The sequence below is a fragment of the Gadus chalcogrammus genome, chromosome 8, assembly GCF_026213295.1.
Source record: "Gadus chalcogrammus isolate NIFS_2021 chromosome 8, NIFS_Gcha_1.0, whole genome shotgun sequence".
Classification (NCBI taxonomy): domain Eukaryota; kingdom Metazoa; phylum Chordata; class Actinopteri; order Gadiformes; family Gadidae; genus Gadus; species Gadus chalcogrammus.
This window is the reverse complement of record NC_079419.1, coordinates 7,815,068-7,827,310: the sequence shown is the minus strand read 5'-3', so window position 1 is coordinate 7,827,310 and position 12,243 is coordinate 7,815,068. Positions and strand designations below refer to the sequence as shown.

At 47.8% G+C, this 12,243-nt stretch overlaps 1 protein-coding gene across 1 annotated transcript in view; it reads left to right on the top strand.

The window, feature by feature from the left end:
* Positions 1 to 5,590: 5,590 nt before the first annotated feature.
* The window catches only part of LOC130388105 (RNA-binding Raly-like protein), a 35,684-nt gene continuing 29,031 nt past the window's right edge, over positions 5,591 to 12,243 (top strand). Inside the window, exon 1 of the mRNA XM_056597441.1 lies at positions 5,591 to 5,654. The gene's annotated coding sequence lies outside the window, so the exon portion shown is untranslated. The remainder of the gene's footprint in view (positions 5,655 to 12,243) is intronic.

Here is a 12,243-nt window from a genome sequence, read left to right as displayed (position 1 = left end):
GCGTTACACCTCGGCTCCACGGGGCCGCGGGGAACGCGGCCGTACTGCTTAATGGAGAGAGCTCTAGTGGCTGCGGTGCCTCTGGTGGTGCCGCCGATGGCTCCGTTCCAAACCAAACGAAATCCATTTGTGAACAAGCCCCGGCGAAATCTCTGGACAATGGTTGGTAGCACTTTACATTGAGGTCACATTAGTTAACCATTAGTAAATGTTATTTCATGCAGTTATACGCCTAATTAACTAAGTTAATTTACAGAAAACAAAGGGTCTAGGCATCATTTACTCATGGTGTTCAGGTTTATTAATGGTGTAAGATAATGGGGTTCATGTTAACCAAAATATTAATGGATCCGTTATTTTATAGGATTAGGGTTATGGTTTGGGTACCACTAAGGGGGGCAACGTCCTTGCGTGAACCTTAAAATTGAATTATTACATACATTATTTAATAGGATTAGGGGTTCACTAACCCTAACCGGGCCATGTGCTCATGTGGTCCTTAAACACCCGTTGGTCCAACACTCTCCTTCCATCGGCTCTCTGCCTAATGGTGTCAGGGTTCTCAGTGGAGGGTCTCCGAGTGCTGGGAAGAGACCGTTCCCACTGGCCCAACACTTCCACTGACCCTGAGACATGGACTCATTTCGATTTTCAATTTTTCGACTATTTTTCTGAGTCACATTTTCAGGCAACGGAGGCTGAATCGTGCACCGGGGTTGGTTGCGTGTGTGTGTGTGTCTGCGTGTGTGTGTGTGTATGTGTGTGTCTGCGTGTGCGTGTGTGTGTTTGTGTGTGTGTGTGTGTGTGTGTGTGTGTGTGTATGTGTGTGTCTGCGTGTGCGTGTGTGTGTGTGTCTGCGTGTGTGTGTGTGTATGTGTGTGTCTGCGTGTGCGTGTGTGTGTTTGTGTGTGTGTGTATTATTTCACATTGTAAACCATACTGAGAGAGAGTATTCCCAAGTGTCCGTCCCTCCCCACCACCACCACCACCAGCAACACCAGCACCACCACCACCATCCATCCATCAGAGTCTTTGCATAGCAGGCGAGGTAATAGTTAGATATTTGGAACACAGTCCCCGGGGGCCCCCCCAGGGCCCGCTGTCGGTGTGACGCCCTCCCCCCGGGGTGTAACGGATGAATGCCATCCATCCCGTCCGCATCGATTGCGTCGCTCCACTCTGACATGATGAACGGCGGGTGACTGACGCTACGGGCGCTACGCCCAAGCGAAGCCCGGTGTTTACCTGTGTTTTGTACACAGTCGCCGCGGTGTCGTGAGGGACTGTTTGGGTTCCCTTTAAAAGCACCGCCTGCGAATCTGTGTTCTCCAGCGGGATGGAAGGGCAGAGGGTCAAATCTGGCCACATGTTTAGCAAAGAATAGAAAAAGGAGCACAAGGTTACCTACTGAGTTGGCTGGGTTAATTTCTCTGTGCGTGACGCCATCCCACAACATAAGGATGGGAGGGTGATATTAAGAGGCCAAACGAACAGATGGAACGGTGCCTTCACGCCGCACTGGGTTTCAGCCGCTCAATAAGTGGGGCTCTTCTTCCATTAAAGATCACATCTTGATCTCCACGGGCTCCGTTGCATTTCCTCCATGAGTCACGTTCAACCACGTACGAACGATTTCACTTGATTGATTTTATTTTTTTTCCTTCGTACTGATTTTCATTTAAGTCCAAAGGATTCAAGAAGGCTACGTGTAATTACATCAAAATATCTAGTCGATGGGTTCGAGGGGTCGTGCACATTTGGAGAATATGAAAAGCGGTGGAGTATTTTAGGATATTAAATAACAGAGGCTGACAAACATTACCGCGCAAAGATTACTCCGTCGGGCCAGGTTGTTCCCGCGCCACGAAAAATAATCACTTCCCTGTAATGTTCTCAGTTCTGGGACAGCACAGCAATGACCTCGGCTCATGTTTGACAGGGAGCAAGTGGAGCTGTGAGGGCTGATATAATGTTGTTGTTATTATTGTGGCTGATAAGATATAGAAGGTGACAAGCTCGTCCAAACGCGCCCAGGAGAGGTGGGGGGGGGTTATAGGAGGCCAGGGGTTTTGGTTTCATAAGGGAGACGATGGGAAATGCCATGCTGTGCACACGCATCGAAAGGTCACGCATCATCAAGTACACACGCAATAAGGCAGGTGCGCGCACGTTGACGGAGAATACCTGCGCTCGCTCTCCTGTGCTCTCTCAAGCGTAAGCCCCGGCCCGCTTTCCTCTATCTCGCTATCTGTGACAGATAGCGCCACACACACACACACACACACACACACACACACACACGCGCACACACACACACACACACACACGCACACGCACACGCACACGCACACGCACACGCACACGCACACGCACACACACACACAGACACACACACACACACACACACACACACACACACACACACACACACACACACACACACACACACACACACAGACACACACATACACACACACTGGCACAGGCTCATGGGCACGTCTAATGATGCATGTACACATAAGGAAAACAAATCAGCAACAGTAAAGGCCCCCTTTGTCTGATCGTTATTTTTGAACAAGCCGGACAAATGGTGCTTCCAGAAAAGCCCATTACTCTCTTTTTACAGAGATATTCATCTAGGATTGGAAGTGTGTGTGAGCCAAAAAAATAATAAACACACCAAGAAAATTGTGGCTGAGCAAACATATTACAAAAAACAAAATAAGTGAAGAGGAAAGGCACTCTAAATTTCCACCACGCTATAATCTAACCATTAAAATATCTTCGGCCCCTTTCTCAGGGACCTGGCATAAATTGGCCCAGGTTATGTAAGCATAAAAGCCAACTTGGTCTGCATACATACCACTCAATGCCCGGTGTCTGCATATAATGGCTCCAATCAGCCCGCCGTAATGCACCAGCCGCGTTTGAAATAGGGAAATGGTGGGCAAGGCGTCACTGCAGTCAACGTTGCCATTAACATTGCATTACACGCCCTCCCCCAGCCTCTCTCTATAATTATAGCCTTGCCCGTGCCAGCGTGCGGCCTAGTGGCCCCGCCCCTCAGCACCAGCCTATCAGGTGTGTTGTGAGTAAGTGTCCCGTGCCTCCGCCAACACACCGACGGCTGCTGCTGGGCCGGCAGTGGCCCGAGTGCCAGCAGAAGGAGGCGAGGCGCCAGACGCGCTTTGACCACACAAACACACACACTCACACACAGGCACGCGTATACACGCACGCACGCACGCACACACACACACACACACACACACACACACACACACACACACACACACACACACACACACACACAGGCACGCGTATACACGCACGCACACACACACACACACACACACACACACACACACACACACAGACACGCGTATACACGCACGCACACACACACACACACACACAAACAGGCACACGTATACACGCACGCACACACACACACACACACACACACACAGACGCACAAACACAAACACGCACACACGCACACGTGCACATACACGCACGCACACACACGAGCTTGCACACACACACACACACACACACACAAACACACATACGCACACACACACACAAACACGCGGCACACACACACACACACACACACACACACACACACACACACACACACACACACACACACACACACACACACACACACACACACACACACACACACACACACCACACACACACACAGGCAGTCTATGGTCCCGACCAGAGGAATGAGTGCATGACTTGGGCGAGTGGATGGAGATAAATGGTGAAGGCAAGCCGTGTTTGATGTTGAAAAGCAATGGCTCTGAGACATGTGCATGTGTGTGTGTGCACATGTGTGTGTCTGTGTGTCTGCATGTTTCACTGAGCTAAGAAGATTGACTAGATGTGCCAGTGCTTGATCTTTCTGTCTGTTTATGACCGTGGGCATTTGTCAGGACATAAGCAGTGTGTGTGTGTGTGTGTGTGTGTGTGTGTGTGTGTGTGTGTGTGTGTGTGTGTGTGTGTGTGTGTGTGTGTGTGTGTGTGTGTGTGTGTGTGTGGACACACATATATCCATCCTTGGGCACCTAGGAGTGTACATCTGTCACTGTGTGTGTGTATCTGTCTTTGTAGATGTGTGTGTGTGTGTGTGTGTGTGTGTATGGTGGCTGTGTCTGGGTTTTTGTGTGTGAATGATTTATGCATGTATGTGTGTGCTTACGTGTGTGTGTTTCAGTGTGTGTGTGTGTCGGTGTGTCAGTGCGTGCGAGCGTGTGTGTGTTTCTATCTTTGTGCGTGTGTGCATCTGTGTGCATGCATGTATGCCTGTGTGTGTGTGTGTGCAAAGGTATGTGTATGGGCACACGATCCACCGCCCTGCGTTAGCCAGTCGCTCGGCTGGAATATCTCTTTTCATCACTTACGTGGTATCTCTGACCCGTGGGACGTCTTCCAAAATTAATAGCCGGCAACTTGCATTCCCCCCCCCACCCCCCCCCCCCCCCCCCCCCCCCCCCCCCCCCCCCCCCCAGAACCGCTCCCCCTCCTACCCGTTCGTTCTACAAAGGCGGATGAAAGCCACAACCATCACGGGCCGCGGAGGAAAACAACACAACTAACTCGGAATGATGAGAAGGGTTTAGGGGCCATCTAAATGTTACCGTGTCCACACCTCCCACCATCTCGCCGAGACATTTTCAAACGCTTGATGAAAACGCCGGCTGACATTTGCCGGAGCCCATGGGCGGAGGCTGGGCTCCGCGGGGCCGTGACTGCTCAGTCCCGCTCTTCCCCTTGAATCTCTATCTGTCGCCGTCTATAAGTTCCCCAGGAAGCCATTGATCCATGCTGGGGCCTTTGGCCGCGTGCCTGTCAGACGCTGCTGCAACAACAAAGGGAACTAGCGCTCTCCCCTGACGGCAGCCACGCCAACCCTGCTTCCCCTTCTATGGATTCCTCCACACCAACGCCTCAGATCTGTCACCTTTAGACGCAGAGGACACCAAAGGCTACATGGTGCTGAGCCGTGTTTGTGTTATGTTATGCACTGATTGAAATGCTTATCTCTCACAGCTCCACAGCTGGATGTGGTTTAATTAACAAATAGTTTACATGTGTTGATTCATGTTCATAAATAAATATAATATGTGGATTAGATATGGCTTTGTGAAGCTGCAAAGGTTGACTTAACTGTAGTTATATAGCATGTAAGCATTATAGAAGTGTGTAGCCTGTACGATATGAGGAATGGGGCGATCATGTGTTCAATCATGAAATCAACTTATTTAAGTAGTCCGAGTTCAAATTCACAGCAACGCATGCACTCCTACTACGTCAGTGAAAAATAAAAATAAATAAAAGACGACTGTTCAGCTATAGGAAGAAAAAAGAAAGAAGAAATACCCACATCATTACCAGAGCAGTACTAGGACTCCAGCTCCGTTTAAGGGCACTTTCGCATGTGCTCACGGAAGCCTGATCGAATTGAAAAACTCTGGCCAATCTCGAGTCACATGACTCCACCACCGGCAGCGATCCAGAGCGCAGGGACCACTCGGAGTCGGGAGCTTCTGTAGCCCACTGCAAGCCTGCACACAGAACAAACGCCACCTTAAAACGCCCGATTCCTTCTTTTTAATTGAAACACGTTTTACTCCCACTCGGTGAGTACCTTTTCCAGTGCCCTTTCTTTAAGCCTGTTTTTTTTTTTATTCTCTTTTTCTCTTCTTTCTCTTGGTGTTTCGCAATGGGGGAAATGTTTTATCATTTTCTGCATGCAATGATTTGAATCTTGGATGCTGAGTCTCGCTGCTCCGGCGACGTCCAAAGAGAAATAGCCCCTGCGTTGTTCCGAGGATCTTTTCTTGGTGTTTTTGCAACCTCCTCCTCGAGCCACTTGTTATCCCTCTTGTTTGTTTTCTGGCTTTTTCATGATTCTGTCTCATTTTGCGGCGATTCGGGGTGTCGTGTTTTTCCCTCTTATCTTGCAGTGTATAGCTGGTATTTGGGACCGTGTGTCTCTGAGCGAGTTTTGATTTTCACCTTCTAAGGATTTTGCTTTTCTAATGGGTAAGGAGTTAACTTTGCTTGGAGTTTGTCCATTTTTCCTTCTTGCTCGATCTTGCAGACTTGAAATGATTTTGAACGTTTTGTCTCCGCTTTATCGTTTCTAAAAGCACTGTTGGATATATGTTACATTGTTTTGCATTTCGTTTTTGATGTGTTCTTTTAGCATATTGAAATATCCTGTCTTCTGTGCTGCTTTGCAATCATAAAATAATTTACCCTCAATAACCCCAAATTACTTTTAAAAAAAGAAACCATTCGATGACAGATAGTTAATGTGCTTGCTTTGTAGACGTTATGCTACAAGTGAACAAGTTCAATCATTGCTGATTGCACTAAAGGCCTAATCGTTGTGTTATACAAATAATAATGAATAGTTATTAATAAAAAATAAATAAATTAATTAAAATACCTCCTAATCGAGGCAGAGTTGTGGATCCCAGCCCAGTTTCTTCTGCTGCACATTTTGTTTTGATGTGTGGGTGTGGGACCCTTTTCTTCCGGACATAAAACTTAAAAAAGGGCTGTTGGCATCACCAGACGGCTCTCTCAGCCGAGGCTCAGAAACGAAGAAGAACTGAATATGCAAATTGCTCTATTGGTAAATTGAATTAATCACTTGACCTTGACTCATGAAAAACCCACACAGTTCTGTTATCTTAAAATATCATCAGGATGCAATTTAACAAGGCAAAAGTAGCAAAGCACGTACAAGAGTCTAGAAGCTTCCAGACCGACGAACCTAGAGTCTGTGCCACCAATGCAAAGCCAACGCATGGCAGGAAGTAGTGCTTTATCAGTACTTTCCCCCATGTCCTCCAATAACAAACACTTGTTCCCTTTAATGAGAGGCAGCCGGAGGCTTTTAAGGCTAAATAAAAAAGGGTTGTCAGGCCGGTTTGAATGGTTCCTGAGAGATATGGACGGAGGCATTTTCGCGAGCCATTTTTCAGGCTCACACTTTTTTTCGCGGGGGTCTGGGAACAGGTGGGGGAAACGGAGCGTGAAATGTGCTTCTATGCAAACAATACTTATCTCCCGCCAGGGACGGTGGTGGACGGCTGGCTCCGGGAGCGGCCCCCTGTGAAAGACAAGCCCCCGATGCACAGGCACGCCCCCCTCGTGAGCCACGCTGGGGAAGGGACCAAAGTTTAGCCAAGCATTTCAACACACACACACACACACACACACAAACGCACACACACACACACACACACATGCACACACACGCAAACACGCGCATGCGATGACACATGCACATACTCGGACACACGCACACACACACACACACACAAGCACAAGCATGCACGGACACATTCACATACGTACACACACATGCACATGCACACACACACCAACTCACACACATATGCCTAGGCCTGAGGCTGATCAAGAAGCATAACGAGGGGGGCTTTATCTATTATACTGGGAAACAGTTTGATGCTCCAGCGCCCTCCGGTAGGTGTTTGTGTGTGTGTGTGTGCGTGCATGTGTGTGTGTGCGCATGCGTCTGCGTGTGTGTCTGTGCGTGTGTGTGTGTGTGTGGAGTCGGGGGAGGGAGAGTCCAGAACCAGAACTGAGTTGCAACAGGGCTTCCACTGCCGTGTTAGGTGTGTATGTGCGTGTAGTCATTAAAGAAGCAAAAAGCGAGGCCACCAACAGCAGGTGGATTGGCAGACAGCGGGTCAAACACCGAGACGGGGGGGACGGACGGACGGGGGGGGGGTGATAGTGGAGTGAAGATGATGACATGGGAGTCTATATGTTTCTCAGGGTCCACGTCTCTGGGGGACTGACGCCGACGTCGTGCTCCATTCCGCGCTGCTTTCCATAATGTATGTGCTCAATGCCTTGCAGACTCCATTACATATCTGTCCTGTTCTGGACTGGAGCGCCCCTCCACCGCCCTCCTCTTCCCCCATTACACTCGCGCCAGACACCTTTATATTGAACACACAGCCCGCACTTCCACAAAGGCCGTGTTTGGCCGTGAGGAGACGGGGGGTCAGGCCGGGTGAACAGCACATGACAACACGTTCGGCATGCGCCTGATGCTCTCAGTCCTCCATTGTGCGCCGTGCCATTAGCCGCGGCTACATCAGCATTTCAGCACAACGGACAGCTCCCTCTTTATTGTGCCTCTAAAGAGACAGAGAGAGAGCCAGAGAAACAGAGAGGGAGCGCGAGAGGGAGATGGAGGGAGAGAGAGTGTGATTTCAGCACCTCGGACAGCAGCCAGAAGCCTCTTTATTGCTCTGCTGCTGGTCTATCTATAGGCTGCTGGTTGTCGCTCCTAGGCTGGTGTGTGTGTCTCTATTAGCTAACCTCCACCCCTCTGCCCAATCCTATCTGATCAGGAGACTTTTCCAGCCATCACCCCCCCCCCACCCCCCACCCCCCTAATCCCGGCATTGTTAAAATGTATCTCGAACAACCTTTTAATGGTGTGATTACTACATAAATGCAAGCAAGGATCGATATATATTGTGTTATCATTGACCGTCACTTTGTATGTATGTACAAGAATTAAACAATAGATGGAATGAAGACATTATGTCATTCATTCAACATAATGTAATTCATTCGTCTTTCCCTCTGCTGCTGATTAGCCTTTATGTATAATACAACATAAGAATAGTCTCTCTTACCTCCCTCCCTATAATCATTGTCAGCATGTAGTGTCACTTGTCATCGTATATCAACAGCCATCTCCATTGTTTAAACATTTTTTTTCCCCCCTGTGAACTTTGACACTCTGTCATGAAAAATAAACCCCACAAAAACGCAGTGGTTTGACACCACCTCACGACCCCGTCCCCCTCTCTGTCGCCACAGAACCACATCCATACATTTTGTGATCATCTAATTACCCGACTCAGCTCCATTGACCCAGTTACTTTAGCCCGGTGCAACACAACGCTATATTTGGCCGGCACACAAGCGAGGAATTAAGCAAATGGAGAAATAGCGTTTGGCGGTGCCAAAAAGGGAAGTGAGAAACTGCTGGGTGTATGTTCTGCCCTCCTGACAGAGCGACCCTCTAGACTCCGACTCCCACTGGCAGGTGGACGTTTTAGTGATAGCAGAGTGTGGCTAACTCCTCACTGGCATCAAGTGTTTTCTTCCCCAGCACTATTTTCAGGGCTCTGCTCCTACCCAGAGGCTTGTCGGCTTTCACAATATCTTGAGATAGAAATATTAGATTTACAACCCAACCCTTCTCCCAGTGAAGTTATCATGACCATGTGAAGACGCAAAACGAATTAGACAGATGTTGGTGGGTTTTGACAGCACATGAATTATAGAATTCAGTTTCCTTCAGCTGTAAACCGAAAAACGCCCCGAAAAACAACAAAATAGAAACAAATGAAAGGATTTAAAAGTGAAACACAGGGGTTGCATAATCACAATAAACTCTCTGCATTTCCTGGCAGCAAGATGCACTTATCTGATAAATGCGTCAAACGCCCTGATCGGATAATGCAATGTTGTCCCTACCACTGTACATCAAAACGTGGAGAGGTTGAGTCATCCAAATGGTATTAAAACTCGCAGCAGAAACGCCTCCCTTAGGGCCCGCCGGGCCCTCGTCCTCAACATAATCAGCAAAGCTATTATTGTGAGATATAAGATAAAAACGCCGGGTACAGATATATTTCTATTCCCTCTCTATCGCTTTCCTCCACCTATAGTCGGGAGAGTGCTTTTTATATTCGGTGTCACCAGCGGTCAAGGCTATAGGCGTTTCTTGAATCACAATGTGAAACAACTTACTTTACGTCCTCTGCAGGTGTGCATGTGTATGTGTGCGTAATGCGTGCACGGGTTTGTGTGTGTGTGTGTGTGTGTTTGTGCGTATTTTCCAGTGCTACCGAGAGCTCCCCTTAAGTTCACACGACGGGGCCCCAGTAGAGATATGAAGGCGGTTTCATATTGGAACAGTGTTTTACGGGGTCTGGCGCTCAGTATTGCTTTCATGGAGCGGGGTCGCTGAGAAGCACCGCCTCACAGTTCAAAAAGTGCCTTTCATTAAAGATAAGGGAAATATGTAAATGATAAGAGGGCCGATGGAACAGTAATATGAATAGGATAAAGTCCCCGGAATAATTCATGTGCCGCCACCGCGCTACCTGCCTGCCTGCCTACCGCACGGAAAAGCCTTATTTTCTTGCGCTTTATTTTTTCCGTCTTTGATACAGGCGCCCAAGGCCTGCTGCTTAGCTCCTTGAAGATGATTGGCATTGCAAAAAGACCTTTCTCTCTCTCTCTCTCTCTCTCTCTCTCTCTCTCTCTCTCTCTCTCTCTCTCTCTCTCTCTCTCTCTCTCTCACTCTCACTCTCTCTCTCTGTCTGTCTGTCTGTCTGTGTGTCTCTCATTCTCTCTCTCTTTCTCTTTCTCCATCTCTCTCTTTATGTCTCCCTGTGAACTCGCCCCCAACGTGCTATTGTTCCCTTCCTCCATCTCTCCCCGCTCCTGACAGAGTCGGGTGGAATGCACGCACAGGAGGTAACAGTCAGTCAGATTGTCACCCCGGTTCCCCTCTCATCCGCCCCCTCCCCCTCCCCCTCCTCCTCCCTTAACAAACGGTGCTCAGTCAACACAGGTGACAATCGTTAGGGCTCGTTAGTCATTGACGGCTGGGGAAAATGTTGTCTGTCTCCGCTGCGTAATCAGTTTCTAAATTGGGACGATGCATACTGAATAGGTGGATGATATGGGTTGCGTAGGATTGTCCCAGTTCAGCAGGAGTCATGGGAAACTTTCTACAAACGTTCTGCTCTAAGTATAGATTTGTTTGAATTTCCAGAAATCATCAGGTGGTCCCTTGGTCAGTGTAGGACATCACATAAGGCCGGGCGGCACAATGAATGATGTCAGTTGTCTACTTAAGAATAAGCAAGAAAATAAAGGAATCATTGCATGATATCGTCAATGGAACCTACAGTTTATTTAATTGCTCTTCGGTAAGAGATGGTTAAGTTTGTGTGTCACGTTTAAGATGTTTAAGTTTATGTATTCGATTACAGATGGTTAAGGTTAGGTATAAGGTTGGAGTTGGTTAAGATTAGATATTGGGTTAGAGGTTTTTACATCGAGGTATGGGGTAATAGATGTTATGTTTAGTAAGAAGCGCGGTTGGCCAGACCATAATCGTGCGGTTTTAGGATGGGTGTGTGTATCAGGGTTTGCGGGGGATCCATAATCCCACGTTTCCTCCACACCCGGTGTGTTTACCTCCCCCTGGTCCGCCAGGAGACATCCCATTGGTTGAGGTTCAGTCAGACAGGGGGCTGAACCGCCCCAGCTCGTTAAGCACTAATTGCTAATTGAAGAGTTTGAATGATTCAGCAAGAGCTGCTGCCGCTGTCCGGGTTTTAAGTAGGAGTAATTTATGGATACAAGGGAGCAGAGGGTGACGGAGATAAAGACAAAGGGAGGAGGAGGGTGAAGAAGAAAGAGAGAGAATAAGTGTGAGAGAGAGAGAACAAGAGGGAGAGAGAGAGAAAGACAGAGGGAGAGAGAGAGACGGTCAGAGCGAGAGAAAGACAGAGAAAGAGAGAGACAGAACGAGGGAAAGACACAAGGGGAGAAAGGACGAGACACAGAAAGTCAGAGAATGAGAGAAAAAAAGAGAGAGAGAGCGATGAGAGAGAGCAAGAGCGAGAGTGAGAGAGAGAGAGAGCGAGAGAGAGAGAGAGAGCGCGAGAGAGAGAGAGCGAGAGTGAGAGAGAGACAGAGAAAGAGAGCGAGACAATCCTTAACCCCTGGTTCTCATAGGAGAAAATAAAAAATGTAATCCAGTGTTTTCAGTCATTTGCATTCAGAGTTTGCTTTGTACTGTTAATCCAAATTAGTATAAATACACGGATTGAATCCTTGGTTGTTTCAGACTTCTAATAATTATTGTGGCTACTAAAATAATTTCATTGATATTCTACAGATTATTACTATGATTATGTGAAATCTATATGCAACAGTTTTATACAAAAGGGGATATGGAAATGTATACCTCTATTAGGTTGTGCCATGTTTACTTGCTCTGCTAGTAACCACATTGTATTTATTAGCACACAATCCTAACCCTAACCACAACCCCAAAATACTGGTCAGCTTGAATGTTATTTTCAAGCTCTAGTCAGAAAATACCAACAAGTTATTTCCTAAAGACATCATTTGCCACAGTGT